Raw genomic sequence first — 22979 nt, forward strand, 5'->3', positions numbered from 1 at the left:
TTTAAGTGTATGGACCACAACTGCCTCATGGTTCTTGTGTTTGTGGGGAAGACAAACATGGAAGTCAATAGCTGGTTTCTGCCTTGAGAACACTGGGTGAAAGATGGCAGGCCCTGAACTTCTGAAATGACAGTGTATTTACTGCCTTGTAGCAAAATAAAGCTGTGCCCTTGTTTTACATACTTCCTGATCTCTCTTGTTTTTGTGATTTGGGGTGATGGCTACACATCTAAGAAAAACGAGACAAACTCCAAATACCATTTTCTTTCCAAAATGTGCTTGCCATCTAAAATTTATGCCAAGTGTCTTTGCTGTGGGGAAAGTAAAGACAAACCAAGTTAAGTAGTTCAGAGAAGAATCACAATGACAATTGGGAAGACTCTTTCAGATTGTCAAGCAAGGGCTCAAAAACTCTTGAACTGGAGAAAAAAATGCACTTATATAACTACTGGTAATTGGGTTGGGGAGATGACTCAGCATGTAATGTGTTTAGCATAAGGACCTGAATTCCTGTCCCCAAGAACTCCCACACAGCCAGACAAGGCCTCCATGTATGTAGTCCCAAGTTTCCTATGGCAAGATGGGAAATGGAGGCAGGGGAATCCCAGGAAGTTTGCATCCAGTGAATGGACACAGGAAATGGTAAACAAAAAAGACCCTATCTCCAGTCAAAGAGCCAAGGTTGTTCTCCAATCTCCATGAATGTGCTGTGGTATGCATGTTTCTCCCCTCCCCCATCCCACACATACATATAGGTGTTCCTGGATACACAGAGTTTGTTTTTTAAGTGATATTTAACAGATATGGGCAGGATGTGGGTACTGAAGTGAAGGGTCATGCTATGTGGAAGGGGAGAGTCATGGAAGACATTTGGAGAGTCTTAGGAGACACTGTGAGATGCAATAACCCTTGGCAAGGTGCAGGCTTTCTCTTTCTGCTTTCTGATATAAATGGCTCTGCTCTCCCATCATAATGGGCTGACATCTCTGAGTCTGTGAGCCATAAATCTATCTGTTCTCAAGCTGCTTCTAGATGTTAACACAGCGATGAAAAGTAATAAACACAGACACAGTGTAAACAGTTTTTCACCCAAGGCACTCAGATCCAAACTCCTACTTTATGAGTTTTCATATGCATAACACAGTCTGTCCTCATGAAGACAGGGATGTGTTAGATCCAATGACTAGTCTTTAGGACCATTTTACAATCTTTGGTTGTCCTGAAGAGTAACACATTTTCTGAGTATCAAGAAGCTTGTTGACCAGGACCTGGCAGCTGACGTCAAAAAATGGAGCCTTGATGATCACTTGGTTATCTCAGTGTGTCAATCTAAGTACTAGAGATGGTGAATGTGGGGCTACACAACGGGTTTCATCTATAAGAGGGCTAGGGGTATGACTCAGTAGTAGGGCAAGAGCTAAGCACATGAAGCTCGGGATTGACACTCTATAAACTCTGACCTTTTTGGAAACCGTAGTTGCATGGAAAGCAACTGGGAATAGCTGTTGTACTGCCCAGATTTTTCTAGTGGCTTTAGGAAAGCAGTGCTCAGGGATTTCCAATTTATTGCTTTAAAGTATATTGTTCTATAGGTTGAATTCCTGAACTTTTTTGCCTCCAATTCCCAAGAGTTGGGATTCCAGGCATGGGCCAGTACACCTGGCTCTGACTAGTTTGTTTTATTTCTTGTTTCAGTGATCCTTCTCTCTGTGACAGAAATCCAGGTAGCAAAGTATATGGAAGTAGTGCATTTACTACCTAAACAAAAAGCTGCTCTTAAGTTACTGTACAGTAAGATACTGTAAAGTGGCTTCTGAAGAACAGGAGAGATACTAAGAAGACAAATCTGTGCTCTGTCCTCAAATGGTAGATGAAAGAGATGTCAAGGAATAGGTCGTGAAGGGACTTCAGCATCACTGGAATCTTCTGTTAGGGCCCCCGCATCGCCTCTTCAGTTCTGGAGTCTGATAGGTTGGGTTGTAATTCAGATTTTGCCTTTTACCACCTTTGTGACTTTACAAAAGTTTCATTTCACCTCTCTAACTTCGTCTTACTTACATTGGATATCACGGTACACCTCAGGGCTGCTGAGCATCATAAAGATGATGTGAAACAGAAAATGCGTTCACAGATGTCTGTAAGACTCTGGTTCCTGTCCTTAGGATACATCACTGACATCCGAGCAATTAAGAACATGTTGACTGCCCAATAATGGGGAAGGAAAGATTTCTGAGGCTCATGTCCCTGGCTGCAAATTAAGTATATTCAAATATAAATATTTTCCCTAATATTCTCAGTCATTCTACCATGGATTAATCTTCTTCCATTCTAGATATGCAAATGACAGGGCAATTTTCCTTCAGCTTCTTGGTTTCTTATACAGAGCATTTTACATGTGCTCTTTCTCTTCCATTGCTAGTAGTGATATAAGCAGTGATACTGAGTTTGTTAAGTGCTTACTGCACACTGTCAAGGAGGGCAGGAGGGAAGGTTTCCAGCAGCAAAAATCATAACGGTGAAAGCCAAGCGGTCAGGATGTTAAGAAACTGAAAGGGAAATCTGGTCAAAAGGGGAAAGATAGGAGGCCCTGAATTGAGGTTTGAACTTTGCCCTTTGTGATATGAGCAGTTATTAAAGGCTTTTAGGTGTAGATAAATAAAATGATTAATTGATATCCGACTTATAGAAACCACCCCTTTCAAACTCTTTATTCACACAGAGTATAAAATTAATCCTCAGGTTAGTAAAAGGTGATCAGAGTCCAAATTCCATGACAGTTAATTTCTTTTTCATAGCATATTTCCTGCTGCCGAGTTTCAACAGGGAGTGTTCTCTAATCTCAGATAATCTACCTGCAAAAATATGTGGTGATCTGCGTTTCATTAAAAGTTTCACATTTTATAATCCATAATGTAATAATTGGCTTGGGAAGAAGTTCCATAGGGCATTTTTTTTTTCCTTTAGAAGCAAGATACTTTCAAACAGTAATTTCTCTAAAACCTTTCCTGCTAAACTTTCCACCAAATCTTTTGATATTTTGATGTGGTTTTTTTTATTCATTAACTAAGGAACCCGGTTAACATTTGTTCTTGAAGAAATTTCAGCTTAATTTTATATAGTATTCTGCCCTAAACTATAGAACACATTCTGTAATCACTGGCTCTCGAGTTTTATTGGACATCAGAGACTTAGAATTCTATTAGAATGGAAATTTTCCATCTCACCCTCAAGAATTTAAGTCAGAGATAAGTGATGTGTGGGCTCTAAGTCACCAGTGTTTAACAGTCACCAAGTGACTCCAACAAAAGTGGTTTAAGAGAATCAAACTACAAAACCCCTGCCTTATGAACAATTTTACAACCTAAGGTTCTTTCTGAACATTCTTCAACACTTCTAATTTCTTTTAATTTTTCTATTTATTTCATGTACCAACCACAGTTCCCCCTCCCTCCTCTTATAGACCTATAACCCCTAAGGAAATAGAAGCAGTCATTAAAAGTTTCCCAACTAAAAAAAGCTCAGGGCCAGATGGTTTCAGAACAGAATTCTCCCAGAATTTCAAAGAAGAGCTAATACCAATACTCCTCAAATAGTTCTACAATAGAAACAGAAGGAACATTGCCAAACTCTTTTTATGAGGCTGCAGTTACCTTGATACCCAAACCACACAAAGATGCAAAAAAGGAAGAATTAAAGACCAATCTCCCTCATGAACATTGATGCAAAAATACTCAAAAAAATATTGGCAAACTGAATCCAAGAACACATCAAAAAAAAAAAAAAAAAAAACACCGGCTTCATCCCGGAGATGCAGGGATGGTTCAACATACGAAAATCCATCAATGTAATCCACCATATAAACAAACTGAAAAAGAATAACCATATGATCATCTCACTAAATGCTGAAAAAGCCTTTGACAAAATCCAACACCCCTTCATGATAAAGGTCTTGAAAAGATCAAGGATACAAGGAACATACCTAAATATAATAAAGGTAATATACAGCAAGCCTACAGCCAACATCAAATTAAATGGAAAGAAACTCAGAGCCGTTCCACTAAACTCAGGAACAAGACAAGGCTGTCCACTCTCTCCATATCTATTCAATATAGTACTTAAAGTTTTAGCTAGAGCAATAAGACAACAAAAGGAGATCAAGGGGATACAAATTGCAAAGGAAGAAGTCAAACTTTAACTATTTGCAGAAGACTTCCAATTTCTAATGAAAGTATTCACTAATTTACAGAACATTAGAAAAATAGCCCTAGCTATAGGATTTTCTTAACTCTAGAGATTTAGTATGTTTCCCGTGTTGGTAATCAGACCTTGGCCTTCAGGTCTGCCTTTGTGTGGTTTTACAATTGCAGGAAACATAATTTCATTCACAGTACATTTGGGCCTCTTTTATCATATGGTTCTATTCCCATATTCTATCAAAAGGGAACTTGTATATATTGATGCATTTAACATGGAAACAAAGCAAAGCTGTCATTCAGAAGTCCTTGTTTCTAAACTAGGCTGTTGATAAGCTTGTTGATCTCCCTCATGTGTGAACCTCCATGCTTTGGGCTCCTGTTTAAATGGAGGAAATATTTAAATCTGTATACAGTTACAACACATATAGAAGTCCTCTGATCAAAGACAAACAAAACTCATAGGGAGCTTCAGTAGCCCAAAGACACTATAACTCACAGGGTAGATGATGAGGTTTTTAAGTCAAGAACATCCTCTGAGATGAACCTACAAGCTAAGGAGCCATCCTTAAACTGTGTTTAAGTAAGATGGAAGAACAGAGAGTTTGTTAAAAAAAAAAAAAATTAGTCTAGGGCTGGAGAGATGGCTCAGAGGTTAAGAGCACTGACTACTCTTCCAGAGGTCCTGAGTTCAATTCCTAGCAACCACATGGTGGCTCACAACCATCCGTTATGAGATCTGCTGCCCTCTTCTAGTATGCAGATGTACATGGAAGTAGAATGTTGTATACATAATAAATAAATAAAATATTTTTAAAAATTAGTCTATCCACCTACAGATAAGTTCAAAACCCTCAGGTATTGGAAACCTGCCACCGCTGATTTAATAAGCCAATCAAACCAAATTAATAAATCCAGGTTTAATCTGAGCAAAGCATTCCTGGGTGGCCCCAGAGTAGAGAAGGTGAACCCAGAGGTGGGGGCTTTGGAGCCACCAATCGTAGGCTTTTTAGGGGAGGAGTCTGGACTGAGGCAACTCTAGGGGAGGGACTAGATACTTGGCATCCTGAAGACGGGATTTGGAACTTGATCAAACTGGAGATCCCAAACACTTACTTTTAAATAGTACTAAAAATCTATGGCCAGACCTAACTCATCCATCTCTTCATGTTAGAACCTAATACTCATTTATTCAGCAGTTGTTTTTTTTTTTAATTGAACATTTCCAAAGTTGACTATATATCTCACATGTACACTAAGTACACACAAGTGTATGTGTGTATGACATTCATTACTACAGAGAGGAGTATTTTCTTGGATATCCCCAAACATGCTAAGAAAAAAAAAAAAAAAAACAGGCTTATACTTTGCTAACTGTTTCTTTAAATCTAAGATGTCACTTTCCTTGAGGCCCACTCCATGAAATGGAACCCAAATTCAACACTGCTTGGGTGACTAAGAACCAGAGAGTAGATACAATTAGATACAATAAAACTAAATCCTACTTGTCTTTAAAAAAAAAAAAGGAGTGATAAAATGACTCCTAATAACAATTTGCTATACTCATAAATCAATGCCTTATTCAGCCATTAGCAGACAAGCTTCATCCTGCACTAGAGGGGAACAAACACACAGACTCACAGCCAGCCAGTCATTATGCAGAGAGAGAGTCCTTGGAACACATAGCTCCAAATGAGATGTCTCCATCAAATCCTTCCCATCAGAGCTCAGGTAACTCCATGGAGAAGGATGCCAAACAAGTTCAAGAGCCAGAGGGGATGGGGAATAGTAGGAGAGCAAGGCCCTCTAAATCAACACAAATGTTAATATGACCTCACAGAGACTAGAGCAAAAAGCACAGGTCCTACATGGGTCTGCATCAGGTTCTCTGTATATATAATGGCTTTTCAGGTTAGTATTTTTATGGGATTCCTGAGTGCATGAACAATTGGGTCTCTGATTCTTATGCCTTCTCTCGGTACTCTTCCTTCTGTTGATTTGCCTGGTCCAACTTTGATGTGTTGGTTTTTGTTTGTTTGTTTTATCTTATATTTTATTTTGTCATGTTTGGCTTTATCTCTTAGAAGCCTGTCAGTTTCTTATCTTGGATGGAGGGGGAAGGGAAGAGGAAAGGGCTTATTTTGCTTACAGTTCCATGTAACAGTTCATCATCAAAAGCAGTGTGGGCAGGAACTCACGAAGGATTGGAACCTAGAGGCGGGAGCTGATGCAGAGGCCATGGAGGGGAGCTGCTTAGGACTTGCTCCTCATGGCTTGTTCAGCCTGCTTTACTATAGAACCCAGGACCACTAGCCCAGGGTGGAACCATCAACAATAGGCTGCACCTTACCACATTAATTACTAATTAAGAAAATACTCTACAGGCTTGCTTACAGCCCAATCTTGTTTAGCTGTCACTTTTTTTCAATATATTTTTATTGATTATTAGGGAATTTCATACAATGCACCCCTATCACACCTGCTTCCCATTCCTCCCAAGTCCACTGTGCTACCCTTGTGACTACTCCAAATACACCAAATCCAATTTGTGTTGCCCTTATAATCATTGGAGCATGATCAAACTCCCAATGGCCATCACCTTAAAAAGATAACTGAATCCTTTTCAACCACCCCTCCCACTGCCAGAAGACATTAACTGTGAAGAGCTATACTTTAGCATTTTTGTCACAACCTTGAAGGATGGCCAGCTACTTGTCTGGATTGTTTCTTTTCTTGTGGGAGGTAGTTGTCATAGAAGCCTTCATTCAATGTCTCTCATTCTCAAGTATGAGTCTGTGGTCATTAAAAGCACTGCAAAAGAAGCTTCCTTGCCCGTAACAACCAGTGGCAGCATGGATCGTAGATTTCCACATGGTTTCCAGCAGGAAGGTGGACCGTGGACATTCACACAGCCTCTAGCAAGAGCCCAGAACACAGACCTCAACATGGCTAGATTCTTCTTCTTGTCTAATGAGTGACAAAAAGCAAGTAGATCCGGTTGGGAAGGAAGGTGGGGAGGAACTGGGAGGAGCAGAGGGAGGGGAAGCTGTTATCAGCACTTGTTGAGTAAGAAAAGGATCTATTTTCGATGGGCGTTGGTGGCACACCCTTTAATCCCAGCACTCAGGAAGCAGAGGCAGGTGGATCACTGTGAGTTCGATACCAGCCTGGTCTACAAGAGCTAGTTCCAGGACAGCCTCCAAAGCCACAGAGGAACCCTGTCTCGAAAAACAAAACAAAAATACGAGGGGAAAAAATCAATCTAAAATGTCCCTTTTCATATTTTAAAAGTTCTTGTACCTGGCTCTGTCTGTAACTCTGTCTGGGTTTCCTGTCACTGAAACAGTTACAGACCCACAGTCATGCAACTGGCAATACCATAAAATAAACGAAGACCTTGGAATGTTTCTTTTCATTCATATTGAAATTAAGAAGTGTTCCACGAAGACTACCTGGGCACGCCTGATCCATGTGCCTAACTGTGACTCATGAGTTAGATGTCAGAACTATTCCTGGTGGGGGACCCACTTAGTCTCCAGTGTTAGACCCAACCTAAGGTAGGTGCTTAGTAGTCCTTGGAAAATTCATAGACAAATGTTGGTTAGCATCCCTATGTTTAAAAAAAAAAAATTGAGCTAGCATCTTCTCTGCCTTATTGTGTATCTGTGGATTATCACTTCCTTTCTCTGAATCTATATTTGCTCATCTATAAATAAGTTTACACTAGCATGCTGGTTGGTTTTTTGTTGTTGTTGTTTTGTCAATTTGACACAAGCTAGAGTAACCCAAGAGGAAGAACACTGATTGAAAATTGTCTCTATTTGATTGGACTGCAGACAAGCCTGTGATGCACTTCTTGATTAGAGATTAATGTGGGAGGAGCCAGCGCACTGTGGGCAGTGCTCATCCTGACCCCAGCCGTCCTGGGTTGTATAAATTAGCAGATTCGGCAAGAAGAAAACAGTAAAACAGTAAGCAGTGCTTCTCCACGCCTCTGCTTTACTTCCTGCCTTCAGGTTGCTGTTTTGTATTCCTGCCCTGCCCTAGGCTCGTGCACTGATGGAATATAAGCTTTAAGGTAAAAGAAACCTTATTCTCCAAAGTTGTTTTTAGTTATAGTGTCTTCATTGGAGCCATAGGAAGTAAACTAAGACAACTAGCTTAGCCATATTCCATCTAATTTTTATAGTCTCTAAATACAAATCATTTTTAAAATGAGAAACTACGGTGGTTTTAGAATATTTAGCATGTACATTACTTATAATGGTAATAAATTTAATAGCACTTGCTAAAAACCATGTATATGGAGGAAAAGAGAGTTCCATCTGTTGAGTCTCCTCCCATCTTGTTCCCCAAACCTTGCATTGCTGCTTCAGTGTATTCTAAAGGATCCAACAACATTCAGCCGTGCACTGGAAGACTGCTCAGCACATGGAGTTTCTGAGTGTCCAATAACCAATGGGTATCCCCTTTCACCCAGCCAGTTATTTCATCACAAAACAGTTAAAGTCAGTTTACATCTACTTCTTACTACCATCCATGGCAATTCAGCAACCTAAAACAAGGGCAGGTAAACTCCAGCCCCAGGCCAAAACTGGGCCAGAGCCTGTTAAAGTAAGTACTGGAACGTACCTATCTTTCATTTACATGTTATCCATGACTGGTTTCAACTGCTACAGTGGCATAGTTGAGTAGCTGGGGAAAAGTGTGTCATGTAAAACTTTCATGTTTAAAATCAAGAAAAACCTGTGATCCCAGCCCTAAAAGAAGAATAATTTAAAAAAATCATAATAGCAATATTGGTGAGTACAGCGAAAGAGGAGCATGGACTACCGTAGCTGAAATGTGAATCACCTGACCCACTGGTAGGCCAATCACATTTAAACTACCACAGACCCAAATGCCATCAGTTGATGGGCGTTTTTATAATGATGCAAAGGGAAGCATGTAAGAAACAAATATGGCACCAGCAGCAATCCTCAGGTGTTGTAAGAGCTAAGTAATCATAGTTCTCATGGCTCTTCCATTGGTAAAATACTACCAGGTATTCTTCTAGTTCCAGGGCTCACTCATATTCCCTTGCTAGCCACTCTGGCTCTACAGTCTTTCCCACAGTGAGCACTCTCTCCGAGGGCTCATTTACCATCTTGCTATGGCTATTATCTCAACAGTAATAAGGATGTCATGACTAATTTTATCCTGGGCTTAATGTTTCATTTTTTTCCTCACAAACTGTTATCAGAGGCACAAACATTTTATGCTAAGAATCATGTAATTTTGTCTGTAAGAAAATCCATGAATTGCCGGGCGTTGGTGGTGCATGCCTTTAATCCCAGCACTCGGGAGGCAGAGGCAGTTAGATCGAGGCCAGCCTGGTCTCCAGAATGAGTGCCAGGATAGGCTCCAAAGCTACAAAGAGAAACCCTGTCTCGAAAAACCAAAAAAAAAAAAAAAAGAAAAAGAAAATCCATGAATATACAGCAATAGACATTTCTTTCCTATACTAACCATCCTTCAAGACACTTCCCTGCACAGTCTTCCTTCCATTCATCAATCTAGTCAGCAGTTCTCAACCTTTGGGGCATGATCCCTTGGGGGGGTCACATATCAAATATCCTGAATATCAGTTATTTCTGTTATGATACATAACAGTAGCAAAATTACAGTTATAAAGTAGCAACTAAATAATTTTATGGTTGGAAGGGGGGGCGACGACACAGACTATATTAAAGAGTCACAGAGTTAGGAATGTTGAGAGACACTATTCTAAGTGCTGTGCTGATAAGTGCTAACAACTTTAACACATTCACCTATCCTCAGGCAAGAGGAGTCAGTGGGCTACAGTTCCTGGAGACACATTGCCAGCTGTAGTTGAGAGCCCAGGAACCTGTCTCATTCATCAAACAGCCAACAGTATCCACTAGAATTACAGATTTCCATTACAGGATAGACTAAGGCACAGGGTAACAAGCAGGTGCTTGGGACCAATCATAAATCAAAGGGCTTAGAGGCCTCTATTACAGTTTCCAAAGAGTAAGGGAACATTTCCATGTTTCTACTTCCAAATCTCTGTAGCCAGCCACTCCTTCTCCATCTCCCTGGATTGCACTGTCTGCCTTTTCTATCTCTGTATGTGTTTTGTAGTTTTCAGTGCTTAGTGTATTTCATCTTCTATCCTGGACATCTACCCCACTGGGAAAGCCGCCGGGCTGGTTTCTGTCATCCTACATCCCGTAAGTCCTTGATTGCCCTCCTTGATTATATTTGATTTTATCTCAGTGAGAAGGAAGTCCCAGAAGTTTTTTTTTCTTCTTCTTCTTCTTAATAAAAAGGGGGAGTTCAAACTATGACTCAGTGTTAGAACATCAATAAAGGAACCTTTTCTAGGCCAGCAGGCAGGAGTTGCATTCTTGCCAATCCTTGCTAAGTGCAGATGGGCAATGCCTCCAGTCATCCTGCCTAAGTCATCTTGAAACTGAGGGTAGTCTATACTTTTATTGACATCCTTCCTTTGAAGTTGACTTTTCAGAGCATCAGTGGTTTTGTCTGCAGACCCTGGTGATGGGTCAAAGAGGCAAAACTTTGCTCACAGAGCAACATTCTTAACCTGCATTTGTCCCTGGTTAATGAACAATCTGACCACAGATGGATGCAAGACAGGTGGATAATTGGATATGGACGGTAGACAGTTGAGATGACAGAGCAATTACAGACTAGTGTTACTAGTAGAATCCAGACAAGGAGTGTTGTGGTGTCTCATTTGACTCTCAAACTTTTCTGAATCTTTAAAATACTCAAATGTAGAGCTGGATGTGGTGACCCACACCTTTGATGCTAACACTCAAGAGGTAGAAACAAGTGGATCATTGCCTGAGTTCTAGCCCAGCTTGGTCTACTCCAGGACAGCCAGGAGTACACAGAGGAACTCAACCTTGAAAAAAATCAAAAACAAAACCCCTCAAAGTGTGGAGAGGAAATTCAAACATATCAGTAGTGAAAAGCCAGTAGCAGATTAGAAACACATGGAAGTTGAGCCTGCAGGTGACTACAAAGATGATTTTCTAAAATAGCTTTTTATGATTTTTCCATTCAGTGTTTCCTAGATTAAAGGCAAATGTCATACAAGAAATGAATAACATTTTGAAGGTCTTTGATGAAGCATACTTTCAAATTCTAAATTGGTGGTCATTTATTCAGATTTGGAAAAAGCATGGGTTTCAATATTGGATGACCAAAAATCTGAAGGGTTTAGACACTGGCTCAATGAAATTCCCTCTGATCTGAAGGCCATGAAACTTACTATATAACTGTTTGTTTGTTTGTTTGTTTGTTTGTTTTGTTTTGTTTCACTCTTAGGTATGCTCCTACTTTTATGCAACACTGAAACCCATACTTTTTCCAAATCTCAATAAATCACTGGTTTGGAATCTGATGGAAACTATAATTTTCCTATTACAGTAAGATGATTTGCATGCTACTGAAACACATGGATTCGTTACACTTGCAAAGTTTCTGTGTAAGTAGTGTCTCAAGTTATCATTTAATGTCACTAGAAGTGGCATCAGATTTACCTTTTAATCTCCCATTTAAGAGGAATAGAGAGATACAATAAAAACAGAGTATTCCAAAATTGGGCCTCCATGGTGGTTTGAATAAAAATGGCTCCTATAGGCCCATAAGGAGTGGCACTATTAAGAGGTTTGGCCTTGTTGGAGTAGGTTTGGCTTTAGTGAAAGAGGTGTGTCACTAGAGGGTGGGTCTCAGAAGCTCAAGCCTGGCCAGGGTGTTCCTGCCGCCATGGATTCAGATGTAGAACTCTCAGCTACCTCTCCAGCAACATGTCTATCAGAGCCACCATTTGTCCTGAAAAGACATTAATGAACTAAACCTCTGAAACTGTAAGCCAGCCCCAATGAAATGTTTTCCTTTGTATGAATTGCAGTGGTCATGGTATCTCTTCACAGCAATAAAACCCTAACTAAGACAGCATCTTTGTTTTTTTTAGAGACAGAGCCCTGGCTGGCCTCGAACCTGTGGCCATCATCCTGTCTCAGCCTCCTGAAGTCAACCATAGACCAAAAATATTAATAGGAAATGTAGGAATAAACCATTCATTTTAAGTAGCTTTTATTATTAGAGTATATGGAAACAATTACTATATGTTGTTGTTGTTGATATCACTGTATCTAATTTATAACTTAAACTTCATCTAGGTTTGTAGGTTTATGGGAACCAAGAAAGTTCCATTATGGAATGTCTTAAGGTCCAGCCTCCAGTTTCAGTAAACAGGAGCACCCAGGAGCTCTGGCCTACAATTATAGGCCTGCACCTGGGTGGAAGGCTAGGTGTGTGAGTAACTAGTGAGGACAGAAAGTTAGGAACCATGTAACAGAGAGGAGTCAACTGAAGGAGACAAAAATGGCCTTGTGGCTTTGGAAGCATGGTTAGAAAACAGCCAGGAAGATGCTCAATAAACAAGAGACTCCAGTTTTACAGCATGGAACTGAGAGCTCTCTAAAGATGACAAGATGCCTGTGTTTAGTCTTTATTACCATTGGGTTGGGAGTTTCCAAGTCCATGCTCTCCCACTCAGGCCAAATCTCATGGCTTCCGTGGCTTGGGGCTAAGACATGCCGGGCCACAACAATTATATATAGGATTTATTTCTGTGTGAGCACCCATTATGGGTCTCAGAACATATCTCTTATGAATAAGTAAAGGCTAAAGTTATGAAAAGCACAGGCTTTCTCTTATCCACCTAGGAAAAGATGACACATTCAGATGGAGATCAAATTTTCTTAGAACCCCAATGTTACCCAGAGGGCTATGTAGCTACTACTGCCTAGTACCATGTTAGGGTAAAGGCCACCAGACATGATAACCTGGACTCTGCCCAGCCAGCTCAATTCTGATGGAAGCCCTGCCATCCTGCCTGCTTACTGCAGTGAGTGTTACAAGATTCTGCTTTTTCCCAAGCATCTGCTCCCAGTGAAGGTAAATGAAGGCAAGTGTGCCTGGAGCTCTTCCCGTCCTTGAGCCCACACTCTTACAGGCTCCTTGATTTTAGAGGGAAGCTTGTGATGGGCAGCTAAAGCACTAGGTCAGAACAAATGAAAAAAAGTGGGAATCATGTGCGTGAGACACAGCCACTGTGGCCTACTGAAGGGACCAGCTCCCCGTTTCGGCAGCCATAACAGCCGAACATGTATTTGTCTGACCTTGTCTTAGTCACTAAGGTCAGATTCCTGCCCCTTTCAGCAGCCATGACAGTAACACATGCTTTTCTGATCTTGCCTTGGTCACTAGAGGTTAGGTGCCTGCCTTGTGACAAGGAACCAATCAGAAGTTAGCTGGTGGTGCTATGCTTTACAGCTCTGGGTGTGCTTTACGGACAAGTGCACAGCAATGACGCACAGAGCATAGCAACCACCCTGGGAGGGCCTATGGGCCATAACAATCAGTTGGCCAATCAACATAAGGCAAGCCCTCCAAGCCTGGAGGCACATCAATCCTGAGCCTGTGCGTACCCTTAGACACTCCCCTTACGTTGCCCTACAAGATCTCTTTGCAGCCGGTTCAAACTGTCTTTGCTAGCCATCCGCCATGGCGGGTGGATGAAAGACCCGAGCTAACATAGGGTTAGCTCGTTAAACAACAATAAAGCCTTATGCAGTTTGCAGCAAGCTTTTGAATCTGCCTGGTGATTGGGGTGACCACAGTCCTGGGCTGAGACCCCGGAGGCCTGAGTTTTCTGGGGATCTAACACTACCAGTGTTCATCCACTCTGTGCTTACTAGCATTACTAGTGCTACCATGTGCCAGGTGGGGGATAGACCACTAAGAGGCACATGATGGTGAGAAGACAGGCACCCTCCAATTGCCTTGAGATAAATGGTGCCTTTACCTCCGGACATATGAAAGACTGCCATATATAAGATCAGATGGGTGGAACACATATCATGGTTCTGTTGTGCCCAAATTCTGAATCCCCAAATCACCAAAAGGCCCATTTTGATGCAAAAGCAATGAGTCTTTTATTGCAGTTGTTTAACAAGCTAACCCTATCAGAAGCCAGCCTTGGCGACTCTCCATGCCTAGCTAGCCGCCAGCTAGCCTAACATCCCACCCCTCAGGTTCTGGATACCTGGCCTGAGAAGCAACTAACACCTATTCCTTCCCCCACTTCCTTAACACAGGAGATTCCAGATACCTGTCTGAGAGCAATTAACATTCATTCCTCCCCCACCTCCTTTTTCTCTGCTTCCTCCTTTCTCTATAAAAACCCCTTGTAATGATCAATAAATGGGCCTTGACAAGAAAACCTGCTTGGTCCCGCTCTTTCTTTCCCGCCCATTATTTTCAGGCTGATCCACCTTGGACTCACGAATTACCGGAGCCCCGAAGGACGGGGCAAACCCCATGTTAGCTCTGGCCTTTCATCAATCCACCATGGCGGATGGCTGAGAAAAGATGCTGAGAAGCCATGGCATAGAGAGCTTATAGGGCAGCGTAAGGGGAGTGTCTAGGGGTATGCACAGGCTCAGGATTGGGGTGCCTCCTGGCTTGGAGGGCTTGCCCTGTGTTGATTGGTCAACTGGTTGTTATGGCCCATAGGCCCTCCCAGTGTGGTTGCTATGCTCTGTGCGTCATTGCTGTGCACTTGTCCGTAAAGCACACCCAGAGCTGTAAAGCATAGCACCACCAGCTAACTTCTGATTGGTTCCTTGCCACGAGGCAGGCATCTGACCTCCTAGTGACCAAGGCAAGGTCAGGCAAGCACGTGTTCGGCTGTTATGGCTGCCAAAAAGGGGAGCTGGTCCCTTCAGTTCTATGGACCTTTTAACGCTACTAGGAGTTCTTTCCTTAAGAAGGGGATACAACAACCAGCCCAGTATTGCTTATATGATGGAGTGCTCAAGGATATCAACTCTTTCTTATTTCCATGAGCACACATTTCCATGAGCTTTCTGTTCACGGACATTTCCACAAACATGTGCATGTTCTCAACTTGACAGTGGTGTTTTTAAAACTGATTTATTTATGATTTGCTTTTTGGTAACTGTTTATTTGGAGGAGGGTGAGATTCCAAAGTTGGTTTTGCTTTTTTTTTTTTTTTTTTTTTTTTAATTTCTGAGATCACCCAACTTGGTTAGCTCTTATTGCCAAGAGGAGTAATGAGCCACCATAAAGGGTTTAACTCTCATATAAGCATCAGTATGCTTGTGATGCCAACATTGCCTGGACTGAAACCAAAAAAGAATCCAAGAATGGGACTGTAAAGCCCTGAAATCCTGTGGAAAGTTATATGTAACTGTGTGGCTCTGAACTTCATTGGGATGACAATGTACCAGAGAGAACCCCAAAGAAGAAAAAGTTTATTTTGGTGTCTACTTTCAGAGGTTTCAATCCAAAGTTGGCTGGTTCTGTTGCTTTGAGCCTAGGCCAAGCAGAATAGTCTTGTGGCAGGAGTAGAGGCTGCTCATCTTGTAGCAGCCAGGAACCATAGTATGAGACAAACAGCCAAGAACAATTGAAAGAAGTTGGGACAAGGTATGACTTCCCAGGGCATGTCCTCATGACCCACTTCCTGTAACTAGCACACAAACCACCTACCCCTACCACCATCGCTGCAGCCTTTTTCTAACATTCTGACATTCACATCTTCTCTCAGTTGTCTAACTTATGAAGCCACCAGTAGACTGTCCCACTGATGAGGTCAGAACTATCAGGAGCCTAACAATCCAGCTGGTAACCAAGCCTTGCATACGTCAGTCTTGAGTGGCACTTAATATCTAAACAATCATGCTGACTGTGAGTTTGTGTTTTGATCTGTTTTCCCATGAGATAGTCTTCAGCATTTGGGAGCTTTAGTCTTAACTCTATTTGGATATTTTCTTAGATGCAACTGACAGCTACATCTTCAGAAGAGTAACAGAGGAGACAGCCGCAAAGGCCTGGAGGCAGAGCTTGTGGTAACATGGTGGCTGTTTGTGCTTCAGCCTGTGGGTCCATCCACCTTAGGCTTCCAAACCAGCAGCAGCTGCAGACTCCCATCCTGATAAGATTCTATCTCCTAGCTCTAGGCAATCATCTCAGTGGTCCAGGCTCAGCCATTATTGGCTTTGGGTCACATTCCTGGGCAGCAAAGCCTGTGATGAGGCTGTGTGTGCAAAAGTGATGTATAATGAAAAGTGGTCAGGAAGAAGGAAATGGAGGAGAATTGGGGGGATAAGGTGCTAAAGTAAGTAATCAGGTAAAATCCCATCCTTGACCTGATTCTGTAAGGGAGCTCCACAGTGTAGTGTGCTGAATTTCTCCAGGCACAAGGCAACCTTTTAGGGCGTTTGAACTCCCAGATCAACCATTGGCTAAGGACCACTCTTTGAAGCATAGGTAACTGTTTCTCTTGTCTCTGCACTTGGTTTCAGGTAACACATGAGGGGAAAGGTCTCAAGTAGCCTAAGACAGCCTCATGAAAGTCACAGGTATGAGAGCTCTGGAATACACAGTGCTCCAAGGCTGAAGGCACAGGTATGCAGACACAGTACTCCTAGAGGATTAAAGAACCAAGAATGTCACTAACATGATTTGTAGGATCAAACACTATGATCTTTATCCACAAAACCTGGGCTTCTAACACAGCCCCGGTTGATGGCTCTTCACTACTCAATTGTGGCCAAAGTGATGGGATTTCTCATGTAAATGATGGCAGTTACTACAAACTAGATCAGTGATAGAGGAGGAGAGAAGTTCCCCCAAAGGAATGTGATGGGCAGCTAACCTATAATAGTGCATTTATAATGTTTCCCTGAAGACTGAAGCATTTTCAAAGTGTAATTCAGCACACAACATTGACGATGTCTGAGAAGCTTGGTGTTAAGGGCTAACACTGTGATCCAGAATTAGAAAGTACCCTGTACTTTATGGTAACTTGTTCTTTTACTCATTTACTCATGGAGATGTCATTTATGGAAAGCATTTATAATGGAAATAAGCTCTAGAGAATTTCAGAAAGTGTTGATAAAACATAGTTGAACACCTAGCAATGTTTGAGCACAAAAGAACTCGTTTGACATGTTATTCTGTTTACTTGGAGCTGGATTTCCGAAGAGAATATACCTGCTTATTTTTGTTGAGAATTCTTGATTCTTCACGTTTACAGTTAAGAGAGGGGCACGTACCTTTCTGATTTTTTATAAAGTTGAAAAAAATGGTAATGGCAAGCATTATCATTACTCCACAGTTGGTTCCAAAAGAAGGCATGCTTTTGAACAAAATATTACAGAACATTTCTTCTTCAGCTCACTCAAAAACTCTGTGTTGAAGCAACAGCAGTACAGGCACTGAGAACTAGTGTGGAGTTCCACACAATCTTAAGAGAGATGCTTGGGTTCAATGATGCAGACAGTTTGCACAAAATCATAAAAGCTTGCTGCCTGTTGACGAAAGGCACAGTTAGGCCCACAGCACTACAGCCACTTTCAGCAGGAAGTAGAGTTGGGGGGGGGGTCCTGAGACCACCACAGTCTCTTTCCTGAGTTGTTCTTTGCTTCTGATTTTCCTGACACTTTTCCTATATTAAAGCATAACACATTCCCCTTGGACCTAAATCTTGACATTTCCTTCAGATGTGGCTTGATCTTCCCCCTTGCAGTAATTTGTGCCAGCCTTTGAGTTCAGACTTAAGGCTGTTCTGAGCAAAAATTCATTAGTCCAGCAGACTCAGACTATCTTGTGCTAATCATTTGCCACCTGTCCTAGGCAGCTCAAGAAAGAGTCTCTCAAATGAAAGCAATGCCATCAAACAAATCTGATGATATGATGCTCTCAAAATTTTTAAATTCTACTTAAAAGGAAGAGGCAAAGATATCAAAGAATATTCTAGAAAAGAAAAGAACTAGAAACAAATGGGATCCTGGACTGTTTAAGTGTCAGGTCGGGTAAGCAGCAGTCAATGTGCATTCACTGCTCTTGGCTTCTGGATTGTGAATGCAGTACAGCCAGCTGCTCCAAGTCACCTTATTTCCCCTCAGTGATGCAGCCTTGAACTGGGAGCCAAACCAAATCCCTTCTCCTGTAGGCTGCTCCTGTCAAAGTAGTTAGTCACAGCAATAGAAAAAAGAATTTAAGACAGGAGAGTTTCATGGTCTTAAGAATTTAATATATTATAAAAGAAGCTTCATAAAACAGCCAGGAAGGTGAAACTGAGAAACTTCTGTGAAACAAAGAACACGGTCAATAAGACAGAATGGCTCCCTACAGAATGAGAAAAGATCTTCACCAAACCCACATCTGACAAAGGGCTGATCTCTAAGATATACAAAGAACTCAAACTACCAAATAACCCAATTAAAAATGGGGTACAGATCTAAGCAGAATTCTCAACAGAACAATCTCAAATGGCAGAAAAACACTTAAGGAAATGCTCATCATCCTTAGTCATCAGGGAAATGCAAATCAAAACCACTCTGAGATTCCGCCTTACACCCATCAGAATGGCTAAGATCAAAAACACCAATGGTAGTTTATGCTGGAGAGGATGTGGAGAAAGGGGAACACTCCTCCATTGCTGGTGGGAATGCAAACTTGCACAGTTGCTACGGAAATTGGTATAGTGATTTCTCAGAAAATTAGGGATCAACCTACCTCAAGACTCTGCAATACCACTGTTGGGCATATACCCAAAGGAGGCACAGTCACACCACAAGGACATTTGCTCAACTATGTTCATTAGCAACAATATTTGTAATAGCCAGATCTTGGAAACAATCTATATGCCCTTCACCTGAAGAATGGATAAAGAAAATGTGGTATATTTACTCAATGGAGTACTACTCAGCAATAAGAAACAATGACAGCCTAAACTTCGCAGGCAAATGGACAGAACTAGAAAAAAAATCGTTAATGAAGTAACCTAAAACCAGAAAGACAAACATAGTATGTACTTACTCATAAGTAGATACCAGACATAAAACAAAACATACCCAGCCTACAATCCACAACCCCTGAGAAGCTAGAACATCTCTTCCAGAAACAGATGGAAGCAGATGCAGAAATCCACAACTAACCAATGGGCCAAGCTCCTGGAGTACAATCAAAGTGAGGGAGGAGCAGAAAATATGAACAAAGGAGTCGAGACCATGATAGGGAAACCCACAGAATCAGCTGACCCAAGCTAGGGAGAGATCACTGACTCAGGTCTGACAAATGGGGAACCTGCGTAAGACCGAACTAGACTCCCTTAACATAGGTGACAATGGTGTGACTGGGACAATATATGAGGCCACTGGCAGTGGGTCCAAGATCTAACACTAATGCACAAACTGACTTAGTGGAGCCCATTCTATATGGAGAGAGACCTTGCCCAGCCTAAACGCAGGGGTTTGCGGGGTGGAGAGGTATCTTGGTGCTGCCTCAATGAGATGATGGGATAGACTTAGTAGACTTCCTAGGAGAGGCCTTACCCTCTCTGAGGAGCAGGTGAGAGGTGGTGGGGAAGTAGGGCGTGGGGCAAGAGGAGAGGAGGGAGGGAGCACTGGGATTGGAATGTAAAAAATAAATTAATAAAGAAAATGGCCAGGAAGGAAAAGACAGGGTTAGTAATGGCATGTAGGAACAGAGACTCTATAGTGTACCGCACTACAACAGAGCAAAAAGCAAAACATAATTTTATAGAAAAATAGTTGAATATTTATTAAATGGCTAAATATGAGGATACAGTTAATGTATTTGCTTTAGAAGACTAAACCAAAAGTCAGAATATTTGCTTCAAAAACTTTTTCATCTCTTCAAAATTTCTTGTTTAACCAAAGTAGAAAATCATGCAAAAAGTTATGAAATCTAAAATCTAGACAGCAAACTCTTCACTATTCACAGAATATTTATACAAATTGGAAAGAAAGGAAAAGCCCTACTAGACAAGTACTTTGTGTAATAGGAAATATAATTAGTAAATGAGAAGACTTTATGATATGAGCCACACTAAAATTATGTTCATACAAATGACAAAGAGAATTGTCTGGCAATTCAAACTGTGAGAGGAGGCATGTGGAATTTGGGGCATGATTCATCTACTGTGTTTGTGGGGTGGAGTATGCTCAGCAGGGTTCTCTGTAGCCCAGGTTAACCTAGAACCTACCTGAGATGACTCCTGATCCTCCTGCCTCCATCCCCTAAGAACACCACCAAGCCTGACTGCTACAAATGTTTGGGGGAAATTACTTTTGGCAGTATAAGTAAAAAACAATAAAACTTTATATTTGCCTTGACACCAGTATCCAGCTTCAGGTAACCAGGAAAAAAGCAGGCAAAATAAAGAAGAAACACTAGAATTTAATTTGGAAAGAAATGGAGAAAGAAGACAGGGTTGGAAGTTAAGGTTACAAGCAATGCTCCTGGTTCGACAGCAGCACACGAGTGAAATATCGGCCAGTGCAGCCACTTGAAATCCTCTGGAGCCCACAGAAAACAAGGATCATGCTCCCACAGAATTTGGAAAAGAAAGCAGGCTACATCCTTACACACACATTCAGTAAGCTGCTAACAGTAAGCATGGCCATTAGTGAACCAACATAGAAAAGAACCCTCAAGGGAAAACAGCTGTGGTCAACTGAGTCTGTCTCTCAAATGTGTTTGCCTGTTGCTTTCTGGTTGTGCCTAGAACAAAGACAACGCAAACATCAACTTTTCCAGGTGACACACAGCCTCTTCTTCACGGTTCATGGAGACAGTAACATCTTTGAACTACCCTGGATGTTGCTGCAGTCAGGATGACAACCACAATCAGGGAAACATAAAAGAAACAAACTGCTCTGCTTATTTATGTCTTTATTTTTGTGATGGACATAACCACAGCCGCTGTCTATACCATCTACACCCAGGAGAAGTGTACTTGGTAGATGACTGCTGTATTTCCACGTGGGATATGGAAAGGCACCCGATGAAATCTGAATCAGCACTGAGGGTTGAGTCATGAGTCACAATCAGCCCTTTGTTGTGTTAATCATCTCCATCAAGTATTAACCTGTTGCCACTCAGGTCTCAGGCTGCTTGCTACACTGTCCTTCATCGAGTAGTGATGGACTCCACCTTCATTAAAGAGATATTTTTTCTAAGAAGATAGGGGAATTTGACATTAGGAAGAGCTTTGTCCTCCCTCTTGTCCACCATTCACTTGTCTGTGGAGGTGCTGGGATTGGTCAGAGGGAAGGAGCAAAGAGACTAACACCTCCCTCCCCATAAAGAGTTCACTGCTGACATGAGAAGGCATACTTCCCTATTTTCATGATTAATAACTGCACGGTGGGATTTTCCCATTGTTCTGCTGTCATCTCTAAGCTCTGGACTGCTCTCATCCTGGCAGCTAGGAACCCCCCTCTGACAGCCCCCAGTGTCACTGCTCTGGCTCATTAATGAGCAGCAGTATTGTAGGGTGACAGCTTGCCAGGAAGACCTGTCAGAGTGAGGGCTGTACCTGCTCTCACCTCCTGGTCTGTGAGAGCCTGTTTCCTTTTAGGACCTAAGCCTGGGTCTACAACCCAAGAAAGGGTTTCTGCTTCCTGCTAAACTATCTTTGTGATGGGTTATGAAAACTCTAGAGTCAATACAAGACTTAGCTTTTCTTTTCCCTTTTCAAAAAAGAGCTCATTGGGCTGGTTGCTAAACATTTAACTTTCTTTTAAAACTTATTTATTTATTTTGGTGGGGGAAGGGGCAGGCTTTGAGATTAAAAACCTCCAGCTACTTCTGGTTTACTCTCTCTGTTTCATGCTTGCTGTTAAGGATGCGAGGACCTCCCAGCTTCCTGTTCCAGCTACCAAGCCTGCCACTTACTGCCTTGCCTCCTCCCAAGATGAAATTTTATGCCTGCAGAACCATATACCCAAATATACATTCTCCCTTATGTTGCCTAGCTTGGTGTATCCAAGTGACAGAGAAGAAGCTAATTTGCTCTGTCATATAGCTAATATGATTTTGTTCTTAGTCATGGATTTACTGTATGTCCAGTGTGCTGGTGAGTAGCTGTAGTTCTAGCTACTCAGGAGCTAAGGTGGACATTCACTTGTGTCCAAGGGTTCGAACAGTCTGGGTAGCATTGTGCTGTCTTTTCTCATGAAAAAACACAAACAAAACCAAAAATAAGCAACCAAAACATGAGTCTATTCTTTCTGAGAAACTGATATGAACAGTCAACTAGAATAGGACAAAATTCATGAATACATATATGTACTGAGTTCATGGTTCATTTAAAATCCATACAGTGTGATGGGATTTGGGCCATGGTACCTGATATGGCCATGAGGAAACTGTGGAGGCAGGAGGCCTCTCTGGGCTTCTTCTAACTCCTCCCTACAGCATCTTATCAGACTTCTACACAAGGGGTGCTTTCTCTCCACCCAGAAGAAGCATCCTTCCAAAAGAAGAGGTCCTATGGATATCTGAACAAGCCTTGCACAGTTTCCCAGCCAACTGATTTAGGTCTTTGTTCACTCAAGTATTTTCACAACTGTCTACATCAGTGGTTCTCAACCTGTGTGTCATGACCTCTTTGAGGGAGATTGAATATCCCTTTCACAGGGGTCGTCTAAGACCATTGGAAAACACAGATATTTACACTACAATTATAACTAGCAAAATTAGAGTTATGAAGTAGCAAGGAAAATAATTTTTATCGTTGGGGTCACCACAACCTGAGAGACGGTGTTAAAGGGTCTCGGCATCGGGAAAGTTGAGAGTCACTGCTCTACATCATCAAACTGGACATAGAGACCCAGTGTCCCTGTCTCT

The sequence above is a fragment of the Cricetulus griseus genome, chromosome 2 (assembly GCF_003668045.3).
Source record: "Cricetulus griseus strain 17A/GY chromosome 2, alternate assembly CriGri-PICRH-1.0, whole genome shotgun sequence".
NCBI lineage: Eukaryota > Metazoa > Chordata > Mammalia > Rodentia > Cricetidae > Cricetulus > Cricetulus griseus.